Source organism: Myotis lucifugus, unplaced genomic scaffold, assembly GCF_000147115.1.
Source record: "Myotis lucifugus unplaced genomic scaffold, Myoluc2.0 scaffold_32, whole genome shotgun sequence".
Classification (NCBI taxonomy): Eukaryota; Metazoa; Chordata; class Mammalia; order Chiroptera; family Vespertilionidae; genus Myotis; species Myotis lucifugus.
Window position 1 is genome coordinate 8,179,503 of NW_005871080.1, and position 22,641 is coordinate 8,202,143.

Genomic DNA, 22,641 nt, shown 5'->3' on the forward strand with positions numbered 1-22,641 from the left:
CCCCCCCAAAAAACACACAACACACACAATCAGCAAAGAGATCATTATATGAGGCACAGGCATAATTTTTCCTTGGTCTGGTAGAATAAGTCATTTGATTATTAATGGACTGCCTTAATTGTGGTCTTTAATTTATTTGTGCTTATGGAGCTTCAAGGCAAGTAGGGCCCCAGTCCTTGTCCTTAAAAAGCTGAGAACAATCAAAAGGCAAGTCTTATATTGAGACACAATTGTGTAGCTAGAATTGGCTCCATATACTTTTATTCTTCAAGACTTCCAGAGAAGTAAAAAACAACAACCAAAAGTCAAAGAATAACAGCATGTAAAACTTTTATGCATATAAAACAGTATGTAAACAAAAAGAAGTGAAAGTTTTACAAAATTGCCTGTAAAGATAGCACAACCAATGGATCAGAAATAGGTCATTATGCTATTTGCAAACACAATTTCATTTAAAAGTTAATCAAAGATCTACATGTAGAGCTTGTTACAATAAAAATAGGAGAGGAAGGTAGCTTCAAACCTATGATTCTTAATTCACATTTGGTCAGAGCTATATATGTCTGTTTGAAGAACTTGATAGCATTCATCATCCCTAAAGTGCTCAACCATTACCTATTAGCACTTGGGAACCATATCCCAATATTGTAGCTCTTAAATGCTTTCAATATTGTTATTGAATTAAAAAATACTATTAGCAAGCTAAATATCACATCAACATTTAATATTTGCATGTAAAATGCATAGCATATTATGCATTTTTTACACTGAAAATGCTATTTCTTTATTCCCAGAAAGTTTCTATTCTTTTTGCCATGTTTTATTTTCCTTCTTAATACAAAAGTGATAATGTTGAAGCTAATAAATTAATTTTTGGTCAAATCCCAAGTAGTTATTTTAAACTAATTATTTCAGCCTGGCTGATTTGACTCAGTGGTTGAGTATTAACCTTTGAACCAGGAGATCATAGTTTGATTCCAGGTCAGGGCATATGTCCGAGTTGCAGGCTCTATCCCCAGTAGTGGGTGTGCAGGAGGCAACCGATCAATGATTCTCTCTCATCATTGATGTTTCTATCTTTCCCTTTCCCTCCCTCTCGGAAATCAATAAAAATATATTTAAAGTAATTATTTCAGCATTTTGCATCTCTAACATTCTGCAAACATTTTGTCTGGATTCCTGATTTGTCTATTATTAACACATCAACTGCTGACATTTAGTAGGTGTCTTTCCTAGGGAATATGTGAAAAGAACAAACTTGTCTTTCTGAATGGGTCAGTAGCAGGTTCTGGCAGTTTTTTAGGTTTGACCAATTGCTCTGGGTAGCCTTGAAAATTAACCTATTGGCCAGAGAACATAAATGCCGTGTGTGGAAGGCATGGCTCATGTTTCTGCTCTATTCACCAATACTGATATTTCTATTGGGGAGAGTGATTGGGAAATTCACCAGGATTCCAGATGTCTTGGACCATGACCCTTTTTCTTTTCTTTTCTTTTCTTTTCTTTTTTGCATCTCCCAGTTATGTTTTAATAGTGGCCCCCTGCGGTGTCAACTTCAGTGTTTTAGGTCTCACTGGCTACTGTCCACACTCTTTCCATAGCTATTGCTTCAAATCCAGACCCCTAGGGCTTATTATAGTATTTCCAGTTGTCTTTTCTCCTGTTGTGATTCTGAGCATTAATCTTTCAAATGACCATAGATAATCCTTGCAAGCAGCAGAAACAATTTATTATACAGGTATTTCAGAAACTTCACAATCTGTGAATGATAGACACCATTGGGAAAACATACTATTTTAGGTATTTCCTTCAAAGCAGAGGGAACAAAATAGATATCCAAGGATAGTGAGGCTCATTAGCCTCGGGAGAGTTGGTCTTTACACCCAAGTCTCTCAGACATCTAAAAATATGATTTTCTATTGTTACCAGACAGGCATTATTTAAAACTGTCATATTTCCCATTTTTAAAGTTTATTTTATTTCTATATCATCACTGCAGAATACCTTCAGCTTTCAAACTTCTTCATTCATCATTAATTCATTCAACAAATTTCTCTAAACATTTTTTTACACACCCGACATTATATTAGGCATTGGAATACAGATAACAAGAGGACTTGGTTCTTGCTTTTAATAAGCTCATGGTCTAGTGGGAGACAAAAATTAGTTAAGCCAGCCATTGAAGCATGCAAAATCAGCTAGGGAAGAGAAGAAGAAAGATGATAAAGAAGACATTTTTCAGAGGAGATAATGTGGTGAATTGAATTTCAAATGATAAGAAGAAAGAAAACAGAGAAAGAACATTCTACCCAGAAGTTAGAGCATCTGGTACTAAGATTTGAGGTGTTATAAATTGTGGAGGTGTTTGCAGCACAATAAAATAATCAACAGCAAAGATTCCAGACTGAGTTCCCGGGTTAGGTTTTATGTAACCACGTCTTATGCAACCTTAAACAGGTTTCTTCATTTTTTTGTACTTTTGTTTCCTCAGAGGTAAAATTGAAAAAAAAATTTTAACTTTCCTCAAAAGTTTGTTGTGAGAATTAAATTAAAGAATAAAATAAATTGCTTATTACAGTGCTTGACAAAATGAAATCAATGCCATCTCCACTACAAGCCTCCAGGTTCCTGTGGAAGTCTGTGGACTCTTATTAACTCCAGAGAGAAGTTTTCAAATTTGGAAAATAAAATGAACAAAGACAAATGCATTATTTATAAATTCTAAAGTTATCATCCATCTGAAGTTGAAACTAAGTATGCAAATAGGCAAAGTTCAACTTCTTCTTTCACTCCTGATACTGAAAAGTTGATGAGCTTTGGAGGCAAAATACAGTTAAATGGTATGCTAGAGGATTTAGCAAGTGCTGAGAAATATGAGGCTCTTATAGAATAGATCCTCCCCTTTCCCCGGAGGACTTGAAGTTTAGGGAATTTGAAGGAAGGGAAAAGCAGTATTTAAATGCCCAATGGAAGGTTTAAGGGGCAGATTGGGAGCCCATTAGTAGGTCCCAGTTCCTAGAAGGTTAAATGAGCGGTCAGACCTAGGCAGCCCAAGACACCTTTGATGGAGTAGCTCATGTACAACTGAGAATCAGAGAACACATCCAGAATTAGAAGGCAAATGTAGATCTGAAGTAGGTTAAGACCAAGAGGGAGAAGCCCTCCTCCTTAAAACTTGGAAGTAGCAATTGTGTACCATCTTCATTTCATAGCATCTTTACTTAATCTCCCAAGGATTAATCTCAAACCCTAGGAGAAGTACAGAGAAATAACATAATCCTTTATTTGACTGAAATATAAACCTTATTGTCTGAGAAATCCCTAAATTGGACTGAGTTTACATGAAATTGACCAAATTGATTCTGAATCAGGAAGATATAGTTCGAAATCAGAAATCAAATTGAGTTATAAAAAAATAAAATTAAACCCGGCCAGTGTGGCTCAATGGTTTGAGAATCGACCTAAGAGGTCACTGGTTCTATTCCAGGTCAGGGCACATGCTGGGGTTTTGGGTTCTATCCCCAATAGGGAGCATGCAGGAGGCAGCCTATTAATCCATGTTTCTCTCTCATGAATGTTTTTATCTCTCTCCCTCTGCCTCTCCCTTCATCTCTCTCTAAAAATCAATGAAAACATATTAAAAAATAAATAAATAAAGTTAAAATTTTGCACAATGACATTTGTGACTGAAAATATACATAATATAGGGTTCAACGTCCTTCTGAGGACAGTTAGATTCCATTGAAATATACTGAGCTCATAAGTAACATGATCATATTTTTATTTTAGTAAAAAATCACTTAGGGAGAAAATTAACTGGATTGGAGTGGAAAGAAAAGCAGCAGGGGGTAGATAAGGAGACTAGTTAAATGAACATTGTTGAAGTTTAAGGAAGAAGAATTCAGTTTCCTAAATAATTTAGTGAATTGGATGGACCTGAGATATATTAAGTAGAAAGAATTCACAGAAGTTAATGGCTGGTTATGCATGGGATGGTATAAAAGGAAATGAAGGATACAATTTATTCCTTTATTTAATATTTGTTGAGCATATATTGTGTGCCAGACACTGTTAGATGCAGGGAATATAGAAGTGATCAGAAATGACCAGTCATGACTGTCAGTGGAATTATAGTGTAAAAAGAGAGATACAACCATTAATCAAACAATCTCATGAGTAAATGTAAAATTACAGCTCTGACAAGAGGTAGAATTCAGGATTTCATGATGTAATAAGAGGTTGAAACCAGACAGAAAGGTAAAGGAAGGCTATCTGAAAGACAGACACCAGAGCCTAAAATTGAAGAATGGGGAAGGTTAAGGGAGGAAAGAGCTGGCTGACATTTCAAATATTTCTGATCATGACCATCAGTGAGAAATGTACTTTTATCTAATGACCCAGTATCCATACATAGACACACAGTACTAAAGCTTCGGGAATTAAATTTACTCTAAATACTTGTATATATTCTATCGTGCAGTTAGTCTGTTTTTTATTGAAGAGTAGAGGCCCAGTGCATAAAATTCATGCACTGGTAGGGTCCCTAGCGGCTGCCGGCTGCCAGCTGGGGCTTCCCTCCCTTCCCCCAGCCACCTGCCAGCTCTGGGGGCCTCCCTCCCTTGCCCTGGCCAGCCCACTCCCTGGTCAAACTCCCGGAAGAACTCCGGTCAAAGGGACAATTTGCATACTCTGCTTTTATTATATAGGATTGCAGACATACATTAAATTGATTTCATGGTCCACTCAAGAGTTGTGATCTATAGTTTACAAAATACTGACTTATTTAATGACAATATTATTGAAGGTATACCATTCTAATGTTCCTATCACAACAACCCTATAAGGAAATACTATCATTAGTTCCACTTTACATATGAAGAAACTGAGCTACTGGACTGAAGCCACACAGTTAAGAAATGGCAGAGCTTGTGTTAAGAGTAAAGCAGATCTTGCATGCTTAACCACTGCACTATGTAGTCTTGTTGCTCACCTGGCCATCTACGTGGATGGGGATACCTCTCTATGAAGATAATAAACCAAAAAGTAAAAGACAGGAATGTGAGCTTCTATCACTCATGGATCATACCTGTTCACACCCATTAAAATGGACCATAGCATAGCCAAATTCTTCAATATGGTATGTATGCCACTGAGCACATTGATGATTGTGACACATTTCCAAAGGAGTTTAAGAAAAAAGAAACCAGTTATTTGCTTTGCTAAATTGGGATTTAGCATAGAAATCCTTAATATTTATAATATCCTCTATATCCATATATAAAATGGTGGAAAATACAGCCACTTAGACCTGTGATTTGGGATATGAAGTACATCATGACTCAGTACACATACATACACACACACTAAAAAAAAGTAATTCACAAAGCAATATTAATTTAATTACATGTGATATATTTAGATGTGAGAATATTTTCTATTCTCCTTTAATTTTTAAAAAATGCTGGCCAGCACCCACTAAATTGAGGTTTACTTCCTTGTATAGATCTCCCTAAGTATCTGCCACCTCTTGGTGTCATTTCTTAGGGAATAGCTCTATCTTCAGAAATTCTCTATTAAAAATTCAATTATCTTGTGTGAGTAGTGGCCCTTTAATTTATTATCAGTTTTTGACAACTTAATGGGAAATAGATTATCAGATTCAATACAATGTAACAACTATTTATTGAAAATCATCCAAAAGACTGTGCAAGATTCAAATAACTAGTTATATCCAGAAGTTGATCACAATACCAGTGAAGGAATAGGACACCGTTGGATAACTTCTGATGGAAATAAGGGAGAGAAGGGGGGTTAGTCCAGCTGTGCTATGGCAAGGTGCTGAAGAGCGCTGCTAGATGAGCCACTACCAGGCAAGGTCCTGGGCAGTCTGAGTCCCCAGGGATCAGAGGGGACTTATGAGGGAGAGCAAGTGGTAAAAAGCTGGTGTCGGAAGCAATGACACTCCAGGAGCAACAAGCACACCCAATACCCAGATTTCAGCTTCTGCTACCACCTTCTAATCAAATCATCTAGTGCTTCTTAGAGAAATGTGCAATTCTAGGGTTAGATGAGCCTGGAATATCTTCTGTTTCTAGAATGTAAGGAAGTATTTAAAACAAAACAACCCACTGGGAAGAGGGTATGGAAAAGGCACACAAGAGCCAACTGAAAGAGCCCACAGCTCCAATGGCCAAAACCAAAGCTACTTGAGCAACAAAATACGTAATAAACCAAATAGTATTGGGTTATAACTCAAAGTATAAAGCAAATATCTCTGAGTTCGTACTGATATAGATGATTGGGTAAGTGAATAAATGGGGAGAATCAACAAATCTCAAGTGCAGATGAACTCCAAATAGCTTCAGTGGTAATCAGCCTTCAAGGGGGTGGAGCATTTATTCTACCTCATAAATGGCTTTTTCCAGAGAGGGGAAGAGTAACTTTCCAGTAGAGAATCCTGGCAAACCTTACCTCAGCCAGGTGATCAAGGTTGACATCATCAATGATAAGTCTTATTGATAGATCAACCCTTGATATGAAGTGATGAGGAAATTAGAACTTTACCTCTGTGGTCTTCCTCACAAAACCTCCAAATCTCAGTTTAATCATAAATATTATTTTTTAAATATTATAAAACATTAGTTTAAAAATTAGGGACATTCTATCAAGTGTCTGGCCAGTATTCCTCAGAACTAGGTCATTAAAAACAAGGAAAATCTGAGGAGCTGTCAGAGCCAATAGCAGCCTAAGGAAACACGCTGACTAAAGTAATCATCAGCATCCCTAGTGACAGCCCAGAACACAAAGGACACTAGGTAAAACTAAGTAAATTTGAATAAAGTATGAGATTCAGTAAATAATCATGCATCACATCTGCTTTATTGGTGGCCAACATATACCATTCTTAATATAAGATGTTAACAACAGGGGAAACTGAGTGTTAGGTATATAAGAACTCTCAGAATGAGTTTCACTAACTGTAGGAAAGACAGAGCTAAGAATAATACAGCCCATTTCCCTAAAGATGTTTTAGTCTAGTGGGGGAAGCAGACTAAATGTTCTGTAAATTTAAAACTATTCTAAAATTAAAGGTTTATTTAACAAAATAAAAAGCTGATCTCACAAATGGTAAAAATCTGTCATCACAACCTCCACCCAAACAAATTATCTTCCACCTCAGCCTCCAGCTGGCTTTGCCTATGTTCAAAAGTAGATTTTCTACTTTTTTCTGCTGGAGCGCTAAGTTGCCAAATTAATTCAAGTTTAAAAAGCTGGCAGCAAAACCATTAGCGGTGGAGGTAAGTGACGGAAATGATGCATTTTCAACATCATCAGAGCCCTCTGGCACGCAGCTCCTCATACAAAGCAAATAAGTGTTATGAGACAGTACAATGAATATGATGTAATGCCAAATGATCAATTCAATGTGCCTTGTCAACAGAAAAATAGCAACTCCCTGCAGAAAATCAGCCAAGTAATTGTGTATGACACAGACAGTGTTCTCCTTGGAGCCGACGCTGAAAACCCAGAAGAGGAATGGCCAGGTGGTGATAAAGTCACTGCCACTTTTTAAGGCATTGTTTCATTTTCCCTGCAGTTTTTTTTCCCTCTCTCCTCTTTTGGTCGTTGTCACTAGTTGGTCTCTATGGATAGAGTTCTACAGATTTGTAAACTGCTCAGCACAGCTGAAGTTGAATAGCTCTCGGATGAATGCTCTACACCAGTGTTCCTACTGTGATGGGCTACTTTCATGCAGCCCCCACCTGCCCAGTTGCCTTTCCCCTTGTAGAATAAAAGATATTCTACATATCATCCCCCACTTTCCTATGTGTCCGATCTATGCTAAGGTTTTATGTGCATTAACTTGAAAAGCCCTCAGAATAGGCCTATGACTGAGAGATTTCATTGCAAATGAGAAAACTGAGATTTAGAAAGCTTGAGCAATTTGCTCAAGATCAGAGACCAGCAAGTGGCTGAGCCAGGACTATGAACCCAGATAATCTGACCACTGAGCCTGCACCCCACAGCCTGGGCATGGAAGGCAGTCATCTGTAGGCATGTCTGCTACCTCTGCTAGACTGAAACCTCTTTAAGGAAATGGGCTGCATTGTTCTTAGCTCTGTCTTTCTTACAGTTAGTGCCTAGGAACAGTAAAGGCACTTTATAATTGTTTATTAAATAAAATGCACACATTTTAAATAATATTGTCTATTCCTGTTTTAAAATGTGTATTATACATCTAAAACTACATTGACCTAAAAAAAAAGCTAGTGAGGGCTCTCTAATGTTTTTGTGCCTTTTTCTTTTTATTAAATTGTTGACAGTACTACAGATGTCTCCCATCCTCCCCTCCCCCATATGCCCCTCCACCCAGCCCTTACCCCACCCAGGCCTTTTTCTTGTTATTTATTGTTTCTGACATTAAACAGCAAAGTAACCAAGAAAACCTTACAAGCTGAGATGTTTAGAGAAGGAAATAGCCAGTGACAAGTGTTCTCTTTTAGTTGAACAAAATCAGGTTTTGAAATAACATGTCCTTGAGCAACGGGTTTCAGGAAGGATGCTCTCTACTGGATATTTGCATAGCCAGCAGGGCAGTGTGATTATCTGGAGTAGAAAATCACTTTGTGCAGTGGCCCAGTGCTTCTCGGAGATGCAAAACATGATTAGTTGTGACACCGAGGACTGAGGAAAAATGCCCTGTCTACCTGGGACTGGTAGCATCCACATGTTCACATGTTTCAGGACTTGCTAATCGTCGGCAGCGCACTGAATAGCTCTCTGATGGAGGGAGATGGCATGTCTCTGAAGACATAAAGGTGCCAGAGGACCAGGGAAACATATGCTTCCACATCATTAAATGGGAGCAGCGACAACTGCTCTGAGACTTTTTCATCGGTTCGTGCATTTCGTAATAAGGACTGAGAGGAGAGTTTCTGAACCTTCTAGGCATCCCTTAGCATTCGTAAGTAAATGGGCACCTTTATTAAATAACTCTGCCAGTGTTTCCTGCAAGGGATCTGTCAAGATGTCAGACCTGGGAAATCAACCTAGTAGGAAGAAATGGTGGCAGAATAGTACTGTTTTTATTCTTGCCACTGGGATCCACACTAGAAGGTGAGTGAGAGGTGAGGGAAAAGAATAAGAAGTAGAGGAAGAAGAAGAGGCAGAAGAGAAGAAAGGGTAAGAGAGAAGCAGGTGGGCGAGGAAAAGAGAAAGAGGTAGAAAGGACGGTCTTAACAAATTACCAAAACTAGATGTCTTAAAACAACAGAAATTCATTGTCTCACAGTTTGCAAAATAAGAAAGTGTCAGCAAGGTCATGGTCTTTCTAAAACCTGTAGAGGAAAATTCTTCCTTGCTTCTTCTAGTTTCCAGTGTTTCCTGGCAATCCTTAGCATACCTTGGCTTGTAGATGCATCGCTCCAACCTCGGCCTCCCTTGTCACATGGGCTGTCTTCTTGTGTCTCTTTCCATTGTCTTCTCTCTCTGCATCTGTGCCCCAGTTTTCCTTTTCTTATAAGGACACTGGTCATATTGAATTAGAGGCCTACCCTACTATAGTATGACCTCATTTTAACTAAGTACATCCGCAACAATACCATTTCCAAATAAGATCACATTCTAGCTGTTGGGGATTAGGATTTCAATGTATCTTTCCAGGGAACTTAATTAAATATCATAACGGAACATTTAATTGGAACATTTTTCCAATTAAAACTAATTTTAAAATGTGGTCTGGAAAGAATACAGTTTATTATTAAAAGTCATAGAATCTTCTGAAAAAAAAGTATCTACTGTAATTGGCCTTGTGAACACATATATGCCTTCACTTCCTTCCCAGAGAAGCATGGGGGAGGGAACTCTGGGCGGTTAGGTGCCACATGGCTCTCTGAAGAAAGCTGAAGGGGCATGATACTTAATTTTGCATTTGCAAAATGATAGCCTTGCATGTTAGACTTCATAGATGGGAGATGAGGGTGAAGAAATGAATAAAGATCACTCATTTAGGGATAATCTGTAAGTCATAAAATTCAAGTGACTCATTGGAATAGAAAGAAGCTCCATAATGTAGGGAGTCTTGTTTTTTTTTTATTTTTGTTACTAGAGCCTCAGTGCACAAAATTTGTGCACAGGTAGGGTCCCTAGGCCTGGCCCGTGATCAGGGCCCACCTGTGCCTTCCTTTGTTTCATGCCGCCCCCTGGTGGTCAGTGCATGTGATAGCAAGTGGTTGAACGTCTGGTTGGTTGAACTCCTGAGGGGACAATTTGCATATTAGCCTTTTGTTATTATTTTTTATTTTTTAAATATATTTTATTGATTTTTTTTTTTTACAGAGAGGAAGGGAGAGAGATAGAGAGTTAGAAACATCGATGAGAGAGAAGCATCTATCAGCTGCTTCCTGCACAGCCCCTACTGGGGATGTGCCTGCAACCAAGGGACATGCCCTTGACCAGAATCGAACCTGGGACCCTTCAGTCCCCAGGCCGATGCTCTATCCAGTGAGCCAAACCAGCTAGGGCTATCCTTTTATTATGTAGGATTGTTAATCAACATTGAATCCCAGTTCCTAGACCACTGTCTGGCACTGAATCATCTCTTGATAAATTTCCATTGTATTAATGAATGGAGAAATTGATGGGAGCTAGTGCTGGGTGATAGAAATATCAGAGGTTACTAAATCAGAGATGCTAGTGCAACTTCTAGCTCCCTCACATATAATTGTAGGATAGAAGCTGTGTCCCTTGTCATACTAAGACATCATATTCTCATGAGATATAGCACATAATTTTTTATGAATATTAAATCAAATTATAAAGAATACAAAGAACCCGGGATCGTTCTTGAAACATGGTGGTATTTAGTCAAAAATAACCCTCTTTTATGTGGTCAGTGACCTCCTCAAAAATACTGCCATGAATTCAGGACAACACACAGACAGGCACTGTGTAGGAATAACTTTTTTAAATAAACAGAATTCCTTACTTACTTCAAAGGACTTTCACTACAGCTAGCCAGGTATACAAAAAATCAGCACCTTAAATGATTAGGATAAAAATTACACTGAGTAGTAAATAACTACTCTAGGATTTCAAAGAAATAAGACACACATAGAAAAAGCCATCTGCTCATTTCCTAATAACACACACTTTTTTTTCCCCATAAGAACACACACTTCTAAATACCCTATTAACTAAATGGCTTGGTGTCACTTAGAGTCATTATTATTTTAAATTATTTTCCTCGAACATTTCTGTTCCGGTCTGTCAGTATTAACTGTTTTTCATCTATCTGTCTCAGTGCTATGTGATATGGTTTATTTGAGGCCTTTTTGTCTAAAGGAACTAATTAATAATCATGTAAGAAATCTCCCAATGCCAGAGGACCAGTGAAACGTGTTTCCACATCGTTAAATGGGAATATGACAACTGCTCTGAGACTTTTTCATTGGTTCCTGTATTTCGTAATGTGGACTGAGGGGAGAGTTTCTGAACCTTCTAGGTTTCCCTTAGAACCACACGAGGACCTTTATTAAATAACTCTGCCAGTGTTTCCCAAAAGGGAACTGCCAAATATGGAGAGATGGTAGTGATATTGGGAAGATACACACACCCAAGCATCCAGGAAGGTCTCAGTGCAGCTTCAGAAAGAGCACATGGTGAGGGAGTCTGGTGGAGCCTGCCTTAAAAAGGAGAACAAAGAAAGCCTGTCTGGTATAGAGTTCCCCTGGGAGGACATTGAGAATAAGAGACCATGAGGAGGACCAGAGGAGCAAACGACCTCTGATCCTTAGTGTTGAGCCTGTATCGCCACATGGGCATCTGCTGGTTCTTTCTCTCTCGCTCTATTTCCCCCCTGATATTCAACTTCCACTTGGCTTTTACACCCTCTAATCAGTGTGTCTTTCTCTATTGCGTAGCTTTTTCTGAAGAGTTGTCTTTTCTGCTTCCTAATAACTCCAGGTTTTTGTGATAGCTCTGATGCTTTCTAGCAGAACCTGCTGCTGCTGTCTTATTTTCTTAGCTTATTTTCATCTCAAGTTCTTGACAAGGTTTCCCCAAAGGTCTGAGGGTATGACTAGCACTATGATGGGCTTTTCTGGTCAAGGCCTTTGACATTAACCAGAGGACCTTTAGAGCTGTACATCCCACATTGCGGAGAGACCACTGGCAGCTTCAGTGGAAAGATCATTAGACTGAGCAAGAGGAGGCTGGCATTCCAAGTGGACTGTTCCAGGGCTATCACTGCTCATACAGTCAAGTCACCCATCCTTCATGCACCCCAGTTCTTGGTGTGTACCATGGAAATAAGCATATCTGGGGAACAAATGAGGTAATACGGGTGAAAAGTTATTGAAAAGTCTAAATTTCCATGTACACATATAGCTATTTTTACTATTATACAGGAGTCAAAAACCATTGAACTAAAAGTACTTAAAAATTAAATCAGGGAGGTAAGGGAGCAATTTCTCTTCCTTAGACAAATACAATTTTTAAAAATCTATAAACTTTTCTCTCTGCTCCTTATTGTGTATAAAAATGTTATACTATATGTGAGGTAAACACAGTATGATATAGTTTAGCATCCACTGGTCTGCATTCTGATTGGGGGTATAGATGCCATAAATCAATAGTGAAATCAGTATTCCTTAATACCCTCCTGCAATCAGCTGCCACTTTCCTTGGGCTGGGAAGCAAAGGGCTATTTGCAAAGCTGCCAAAGCTCAGTCCCTTGTGCTGCATTGTGAGCCTGCTTTCTTTTATTTTATCCGTCATAGAAAGGAATAACAGCTGGACACATCAATTTGCATAATAACCTCTCCTGCTTGGAGAGTGTTACAAGGTTAGGTCTCCACTCTTGCTAACAAATCTCAGGAAGAATCTGTCCCTTTTTCTTTTGTTCTTTTCAGAGCATTAACTAAAGCTGTTTTTCCTTCAACACTGGATGCCTATGTACAATCGCTTTTCCAATTCTCTTACATTTCCTTATGGAACATGTTTTTAAAAAATCAATCAATCAAACAAAAAACTCCCACTCCTTTTAGGAATAATTACTGGCTAGTATTCTGGAGTAGTTTGGGAACATTTTACCTCAATCACTGCTGAGACTTATGCAACATATCAAACTCAACCGAGATTAAATCCTTGGATAGAAGAAAAACTGGGGAATTAATTTTTCTTGTTCATACTGAGAAGTTTTGGAATCCCAGTGACAAGTAATATGAACAGACTTTCAACTTTACACAATATTTTTAATATGAATAAACCAAATAGAATCAGGGAAAGAATTTTATGTTCATGTAATAAAAACAAGACGTAACACAAGACAGAATCTTTTCTCACTTCTCTGGGAAGACCACTCAAGGTTCTTGGTTTGTAGTTGACTTACGGAGCGCTAAGTCAGACAAAATGCACAGATATTTTTATCATTTGGAGTGGTTCATTTCATATTTTAAAAAATAGATATATTTTCAACTTCAAATAATTTTTATTTAGGAGTGACTTAAAGAGATACAGAGACAGGTAAAATGATTTTTTGTAGATTTTAAAGAAAGTTGGAGCTGATGGAAGATATTCATATAAAAATTTAAGGTAAACAAACCCAATTAAGCAGGATTTTACCTTTGGTTTTGATGAAGTAACTGTACTAAACTTCTTATTTAAATGAACAAAACAAAACTACAAAACTTGGAGAAATATATGAAATAACAGTTTTCAGGCATCAGGCAATATGCAGAAAAAGACTGTTCTGAGTCCCACCAACAACACAGAGCAGGGTAAGGATTAAAAAAGGATAGAGAAGCTGTATAGCCTCAGAGGCCAACCCAAAAACACTGCCACCCAGAGGCTGAGCCACAAACTGACTCTTAGGGGAATACAAATTAAGACAGACTGGATCACAAATACGGCCTGCTTTAAAATCAGGACTGTGATTTACAACACGGAGGAACAGTGTAATGCAGGGAAATTCAACACTCTCCTAAATACCTGGCAGGACTAAGGTGAACCAGGCTGAAGAGTAGAAGAACCGAAAGACCATCACTACTGCAAATTTTTTCTTTTTCTTTTTTATTTTTTTTAATTTTTTCGCCTTTTTACTAAGAAACCAATTTTTTTTCTTTTTCTTCTTTTTCCATCACCTGATTTTACCCTTTCAATTACCACATTTTTATTTTTAACCAGTATTATTACTGCTACCATTTTACCATTTTTTAAAGTGCCATTTTATTTTCTCTTTATTTTCTTTTGGGATTAGTGTTCTCCATTCTATTTTCATCGTTCCTTTAGCATTAATTTTCCCTATCTCAATTTCACCTCTTTGCTAAAACCCTCTTCCTTACTTTTCCCCTTTTGGTGTCCTGTTTCTCTTACCCTATTCCTGCTTCAGATTTTCCCAATTCCTTCTTTTTACCCCCTGTCCAATTCCACCCTACTTATATATCCTATTTCCAATCTACTGCTCTAAATCCTTATACACCTATTCTTTATCCTTCTTCACTTTCCAAACATTTTTTTCTCTTATCTTTCTATTGTTTTCTTGATTGTTGAATATATTGGGCTTTGTTTTTTTTTTTTTATTTGTTTGTTTTGTTTTGTGTTTTTTCTTCTTCTTTTTTAGGACTGGTTGTGAGGTTGTTTTTCTTTTTCTTTTTCTTTTTTTTTCTGCTGGTTTTTCCCTTCCCTCCCCCACCCCACCCGGATTATTTTTGTGCTTCTGTTTTCCCTTACCCCTCTTGATATTATTGGTGGTTTGTAGTTTGCATTCATCTCCAGGGATCTGTTGCTGGAATTTGTTGAGATTAGTGGCAGTTCTATTGGAGTTTGCTCCTCATACAAATAGTCTCTTCCCCGCTTCTACTTCATTCTCTTTTTTCGCTCTCTTTTTTTCCCCCCTCTTTTTTCCCAATTCTATTTTTGCACTCTTTTTTTGTTTGTTTCTTTCTTATTTTTCTCTTCTGTTCTCTCTTTTATCTTCTTCTCTTCTTTCTCCCTTATCCCCTAATTCTCTTAATTCGGGTGGTCACCTTTATTTGGGGTTATTAATATTGTGAATATACTTGTGTTCAGTGCCTGGTACGTTGTGCCTTGCTCTGTTGTATTTTGTGCCTTTAAACCAACACAGCAGATCCAAGCAACAGCAGCCCCCTGATCACCGCAGCCTCCTGATCACCACAACCTCTGTCTGTGGAACAGCAGCTGTACATGAAGCCTCCCCCCACCAGCCAGAAGAGCCAACACAGCTGTGAACAACACCCACCAGAGGAGCTGCTGCCAACTGGAAAGCAGCTGCTACCGCAACCGTCTGAGCAGCAACCACAACCCAAGGAGCCCCTGCCACCCAGGGAGCAGCCACTGAACATCTCAACATCTACATATGTCAGCGAGATCAAACATGGGTAGGCAAAGAAACCCCCAAAGGAAAGAAAAGGAGGACTCGCCAGAAAAGCAGCTAAGTGAGACAGAGGCATGCAACATGACAGAAATAGAATTCAGAATAAGGGTCCTAGCATGCATAAACCGGATGGAGGAAAAAATCAACTACTTATGCAAGAAGCAAGAAGAAACAGATGAAAAAATCAATAACTTATGCAAGACCCAAGAAGAAATGAGGAGCGATATAGCTACAATAAAAAACACCATTGAAAGCATCAACAGTAGACTAGGAGAAGCAGAGGACCGAATTAGTGAATTAGAAGACAAGGAAGCAAAACACACCCAAACTGTACTGCAATTGGAGAAAAAAATTAAAAGACAGGAGGAGAGCTTAAGGGAGCTTTGGGACAACATGAAGCGAAACAACATATGAATAATAGGGGTGCCAGAACAACAGAAAGAGAAACAAGGATTAGAAAACCTATTCGAAGAAATAATATCAGAAAACTTCCCTGAGGTGGGGAAGAAAAAAGTCACACAAGCACAGAGAGTCCCAAACAAGGTGAACCTGAAAAGACCCACACCAAGACACATCATAATTACCATGGCAAGTGTTCAGGACAAAGAGAGAATCTTAAAGGCTGCAAGAGAGAGACGGAAAGTTACATACAAGGGATCTCCCATTAGACTATCAAATGATTTCTCAACAGAAACACATCAGGCCAGAAAAGAATGGACGGAAATCTACAAAGTGATGCAAAGCAAAGGACTGAATCCAAGAATACTCTATCCAGCAAGGCTATCATTCAAATTTGAAGGGGAAATAAGAAGCTTCACAGACAAAAAAAGTCTAAGGGAGTTTAGCACCACCAAACCAGCAATGCAAGAAATGCTAAAGGGACTGGTGTAAAAAGAAGAAATAAAAAGCTCAGAAAGAAAACAGCCACACACAAAAAAAGAAATGGCTACTAACAAGTACCTTTCAATAATAACTTTAAACGTAAACGGACTAAATGCTCCAACCAAAAGACATCGAGTGGCTGAATGGATAAAAAATCATGACCCATACATTTGCTGTCTACAAGAGACCCACCTCATTAAAAGGGACTCACACAGACTGAAAGTGAAGGGATGGAAAAATATCTTCCAGGCAAATGGAAAGGAAAAGGAAGCTGGGGTAGCAATACTTATATCAGACAAAATAGACCTCAAAGTGAAGGCCATAACTAGAGATAAGGGAGGCCACTTCATAATACTAAAGGGATCAATACAACAAGAAGATATAACCCTGGTAAACATTTATGCACCCAATGCAGGAGCATCCAAATACATAAAAAAACTCCTGGAAGATATCAAAGGAGAGATCGACAACAATACAATCATAGTAGGGGACTTTAATACACCACTGACATCACTGGATAAATCCTCTAGACAAACAATGAGCAAAGAAACAGCAACCCTAAATGACTCACTTGATCAGATGGACTTAATTGACATCTTCAGAACACTTCACTCCAAAGCCACGGAATATACATTCTACTCAAGGGCTCATAAGACACATTCAAAAATAGACCACATATTGGGTCACAAACAAAGTCTACCCAAATTCAAGAAGATTGAAATCACACCAAGCATCTTCTCAGATCACGATGGCATAATATTAGAAATGAACTACAAAAAAAACAACCCAAAATACTCAAACACTTGGAAGCTGAATAGCATGTTATTAAATATTGATTGGGTTAACAATGAGATCAAAGAAGAAATTAAAAACATCCTGGACACTAATGACAATGAAAACACAACAATCCAAAACCTATGGGATGCAATGAAAGCAGTCCTGAGAGGGAAGTTTATAGCTCTACATGCCTATCTCAAAAAGCAAGAAAAAATGGTAGTAAATCATCTAACTCTACAACTCAAAGAATTAGAAAGAGAGCAACAAGAAAACCCCAGAGTGAGCAGAAGGAAGGAGATAATAAAGATTAGAGCAGAAATAAATGACATAGAGACCAAAAAGATAATACAGAAAATCAATGAAACTAAGAGCTGGTTCTTTGAAAGGATAAACAAGATTGACAAACCTCTAGCCAGGCTCACCAACAAGCAAAGAGAGAGGACCCAAATAAACAAAATCAGAAATGATAGAGGTGAAATAACAACAGACCCCACAGAAATACAAATGATTGTTAAAAAATACTATGGACAGCTCTACTCCAACAAACTAGACAACCTGGAGGAAATGGACAAATTCCTAGAAAAATACAACATTCCAAAACTCAATCAGGAAGAATCTAAAAATCTCAATAGGCCAATAACTATGGAAGAAATTGAAGCAGTCATCAGAAAGCTTCCAGCAAACAAAAGCCCAGGGCCAGACGGCTTCACAGGGGAGTTTTACCAAACATTCAAGGAAGAACTAAAACCTACCCTCCTCAGACTACTACAAAAAATTCAAGAGGAAGGAACACTTCCAAGCTCATTCTATGGAGCCAGCATCACCCTAATACCAAAACCAGGTAAAGACAACACAATGAAAGAGAATTACAGGCCAATATCCCTCATGAACATAGATGCCAAAATCCTCAACAAAATCTTAGCAAATCGGATCCAGCAGTACATCAGAAAGATCATACACCATGACCAAGTAGGATTTATCCCAGGGATGCAAGGATGGTACAATATATGCAAATCAATAAACGTGATACATCACATAAACAAATTGAAAGAAAAAAACCACATGGTCATATCAATTGATGCAGAAAAAGCATTCAACAAAATCCAACACCCATTTTTGATAAAAACTCTCAGCATGGTGGGAGTAGAAGGATCATACCTCAACATAATAAAAGCCATATATGACAGGCCCACAGCCAACATCATACTCAATGGACAAAAACTAACACCATTTCCCCTAAGAACAGGAACAAGACAAGGATGCCCACTCTCACCACTCCTGTTCAACATAGTCCTGGAAGTATTAGCCATTGCAATTAGACAAGAAGAAGAAATAAAAGGCATCCAAATTGGAAAAGAGTAAGTAAAACTGTCCTTATTTGCAGACGACATATTATACATACAAAACCCTAGAGACTCCGTCAAAAAACTACTAGACTTAATACATGAATTTGGCAAAGTAGCAGGATACAAAATTAATGCCAAGAAATCTGAGGCATTTCTATACACCAATAGTGAACTTGCAGAAAGAGAGATTAGAAAAACAATCCCATTTACCATCGCACCAAAAAAATTAAGCTACCTAGGAATAAACTTAACTAAAGAGGTAAAAGACCTCTACTCAGAAAACTACAGGACATTGAAAAAAGAGATAGAGGAAGACATAAACAGATGGAAGAACATACCGTGTTCATGGATTGGTAGAATCAACATCATTAAAATGTCCATACTACCCAAAGCAATCTATAAATTCAACGCACTTCCCATTAAAATACCAATGGCATACTTCACAGATCTAGAACGAACTCTCCAAAAATTCATCTGGAATAAAAAAAGACCCTGAATAGCTGCAGCAATCCTGAGAAAGAACAAAGTAGGTGGGATCTCAATACCAGATATCAAGCTGTATTACAAAGCCACTGTTCTCAAAACTGCCTGGTACTGGCACAAGAACAGACATATAGATCAATGGAATAGAATAGAGACCCCAGAAATTGCCCCGAACCAATATGCTCAATTAATATTTGACAAAGGAGGCAAGAACATACAATGGAGCCAAGATAGTCTCTTCAATAAATGGTGTTGGGAAAATTGGACAGATATATGCAAGAAAATGAAACTAGACCACCAACTTACACCATACACAAGAATAAACTCAAAATGGATAAAGGACTTAAATGTACGACAGGAAACCATAAAAATTCTAGAAGAATCCAAGGGCAACAAAATCTCAGACATATGCCGAAGCAATTTCTTCACTGATACAGCTCCTAGAGCAGTTGAAACTAAAGAGAAAATGAACAAATGGGACTACATCAAAATAAAAAGCTTCTGCACAACAAAAGAAACCATCAACAAAACAACAAGAAAACCCACTGCGTGGGAAAACATATTTGCCAATGTCATATCTGATAAGGGCCTAATCTCCAAAATTTATAGGGAACTCTTACAACTTAAGAAAAAGAAGATAAACAATCTAATCAAAAAATGGGCAAAGGATCTAAATAGACACCTTTCAAAAGAGGACATTCAGAAAGCCAAGAGACATATGAAAACATGCTCAAAGTCACTAATCATCCGAGAAATGCAAATCAAAACAACAATGAGGTACCATCTCACACCTGTCAGAATGGCTATCATCAACAAATCAACAAACAACAAGTGCTGGAGAGGATGTGGAGAAAAAGGAACACTTGTGCACTGCTGGTGGGAATGTAGACTGGTGCAGCCACTATGGAAGACAGTATGGAGTTTCCTCAAAAAACTGGAAATGGAACTCCCATTTGACCCTGTGATCCCACTTCTAGGAATTTATCCCAAGAAACTAGAAACACCAATCAGAAAGGATATATGCACCTATATGTTCATAGCAGCACAATTCACCATAGCTAAGATCTGGAAACAGCCTAAATGCCCATCAGTAGATGAATGGATTAGAAAACTGTGGTACATCTACACGATGGAATACTATGCTGCTGTAAGAAAGAAGGTACTCTTACCATTTGCAACGGCATGGATGGAGCTGGAGAGCATTATGCTAAGTGAAATAAGCCAGTCAATGAAGGAAAAATACCACATGATCTCACTCATTCATGGATAATAAAGACCATTACAAACTTTTGAACAATAATAGATACAGAGGCAGAGCTGCCTCACACAGATTGTCAAACTGCAGCGGGAAGGCCAGGGAGGGTTGGGGGGCAGGAGGGAGGGGGTTAAGAGATCAACTGAAGGGCTTGTATGCATGCATATGAGCATAACCAATGGACATAAGACACTGGGGGGTAGGGGAAGCCGGGGTATTGTCAAGGGCCGGGGGGAAAAAAAAAGGACACATATGTAATACCCTTTGTAATGCTTTAAGCAATAAAAAAAATAAAAATAAAAATAAAAGTACAAATTTAAAAAAAAAAAGACTGTTCTCTATGAAAAAAGTGAAATTCATGTTCTCCCTGCTTCTCTGTATGAGGACATTTTCTTGAATGCAGTGTAGATAGCTAGAGTACAAGAAGACATAGTAGGTCCACTGAGTTTAGGAAACTCGAGTTCAGGGCTAGTGAAGTGGCTGGAATCTGATGAGTATATATAATAAATACAGGGTATCCCCAAAAATATATACACACTTTAACAGCTGATAGCTCAATTTTGAAAATCAAATGTATTTTAATAAGCATTGCTATTATAATTATTCAAAGTATGTGTATAGATTTTAGAGGGACACCCGATATTTAAGAATGAATTTAAGGAAAATTGACCAAGACATTCTCACTGAGAACTACAGAACATTACTAAGAAAAATTAAAGAAGAGCTAACTAAGAGGTAATTTATACCATGTTCATGAATTGGAAGATTTTGCATTGTTAAAATGTTCATTCTCTTCACATTGATTTATAGATTGAACACAATGTCAGTTAAAATATTAGAAAGTTTTTTGTAGAAACTGCAATTACTTTAAAAATATATTTTGATGTAGAATAGCCAAATCAATTTTGGGAGAAAAAAACATATTTGAAGGACTTATGCTATCCTATTTCAAGACTGTTTTATAAAAGCTTTACTTATTAAAACTGTATGACATTTGGGTAAAGATAAACACAAAGATAAATAGAATGAAATCAAGTCCGTAAATAGACCCACACACATTTTATTTTCTAATAAGACACCAAGATAATTCAATGGCTAAAGTTTTGTTTTGTTTTGTTTTTTACAAATGATGTTGAAAAATGGACTTCTGAAAGAAAAATAATGAATATTTACTTCTACATTTTACCACATAGAAAATTAATTTGTAATTGAAAATAAAACTTTTAGAAGAAAAGTTTAGGAAAATATTATGACCTTGAAATTAAAAACTTTCAAATAAATATATTCATAGCATCTTTATTCATGAAACAAAAAAAACTTGTTACTTCTCAAATGTCCACCTGAGGCGGATGAATAAACAAATTGTTGTACATTTCAATACATAATGCTACACAGTAATAAAAATAAAGCAAAGTGGATGAATCTCAAAAACATGAGCAAAAAAGTAATACACAAATGCATACATACAGTTTAATTCTATTTATGTGAATTTCAAGAATAAGGTAAAATAATTTTAGGGTGATAGAATTCAGATCTGTGATTTTCTGGGAAGAAGTTGGGAGATATATTGACTGCAAAGGGACATACTTTCTGGACAATGAAAATGAATATTAAAGCTCATCAAACTGTTCACTTGAAATGTGTGCATTTTATTACAACTTAATATAGTTAACTTCTAAAAATATTATTAAGCTTAAGAAGAGTATTAATTTCTTCTCTATCTTGAATTAGTTCTTTCAAAATAATTTTAAATAATTATGTTGATGACTTTGTTTCTTTGTAAGAATATATCTTATGTTTTATATTGCAATTCAATGAGAAAAAATGTTAGCATATGATGCTATATTACTTTATAAATAACTTCCAGGAATGTTTCTTTCCCTGGTGAAGTATACCTTTCTTTTAATATCTTCTCAGCATTTGAAATAAATGCAGGTGTGTTGTCTACCTGCTTCAGTTCTTTCTATATAGTTTATACTTTTTCCTTGTAAACTAATTTATAGTCCCTGAATATTATACTGTCCTCACTAGTAGTTACATTATTTGGTAATGAAATGCACAGGTATATTTGATTTTGCATCTGCTTGACATTTTATTTCTAAGATGAGTTTAGCCTCTTTTGTTTTTTTAACTTTATTCTATTTCTTTTTTAAAAAAATATTTTATTGGTTTTTTACAGAGAGGAAAGGAGAGGGATAGAGAGTTAGAAACATCGATCAGCTGCCTCCTGCACACCCCCTACTGGGGATGTACCCGCAACCGAGGTACATGCCCCTGACCGAAATCGAACCTGGGACTCTTTAGTCCGAAGGCCGACGCTCCATCCAGTGAGCCAAACCGGTCAGGGCTATTCTCTTTCTTTCTCACCCATATTTTAAACACGTTTTGTGGACTGTGTTTGATGTTCATTATTTTGTACTTTGATTTCTATTTATAGACAATCTGTGAGATTGTGTAATCCCTCGAAATTCAGGGTCCTTCAAAATGTTGAGACTCATGTAGTC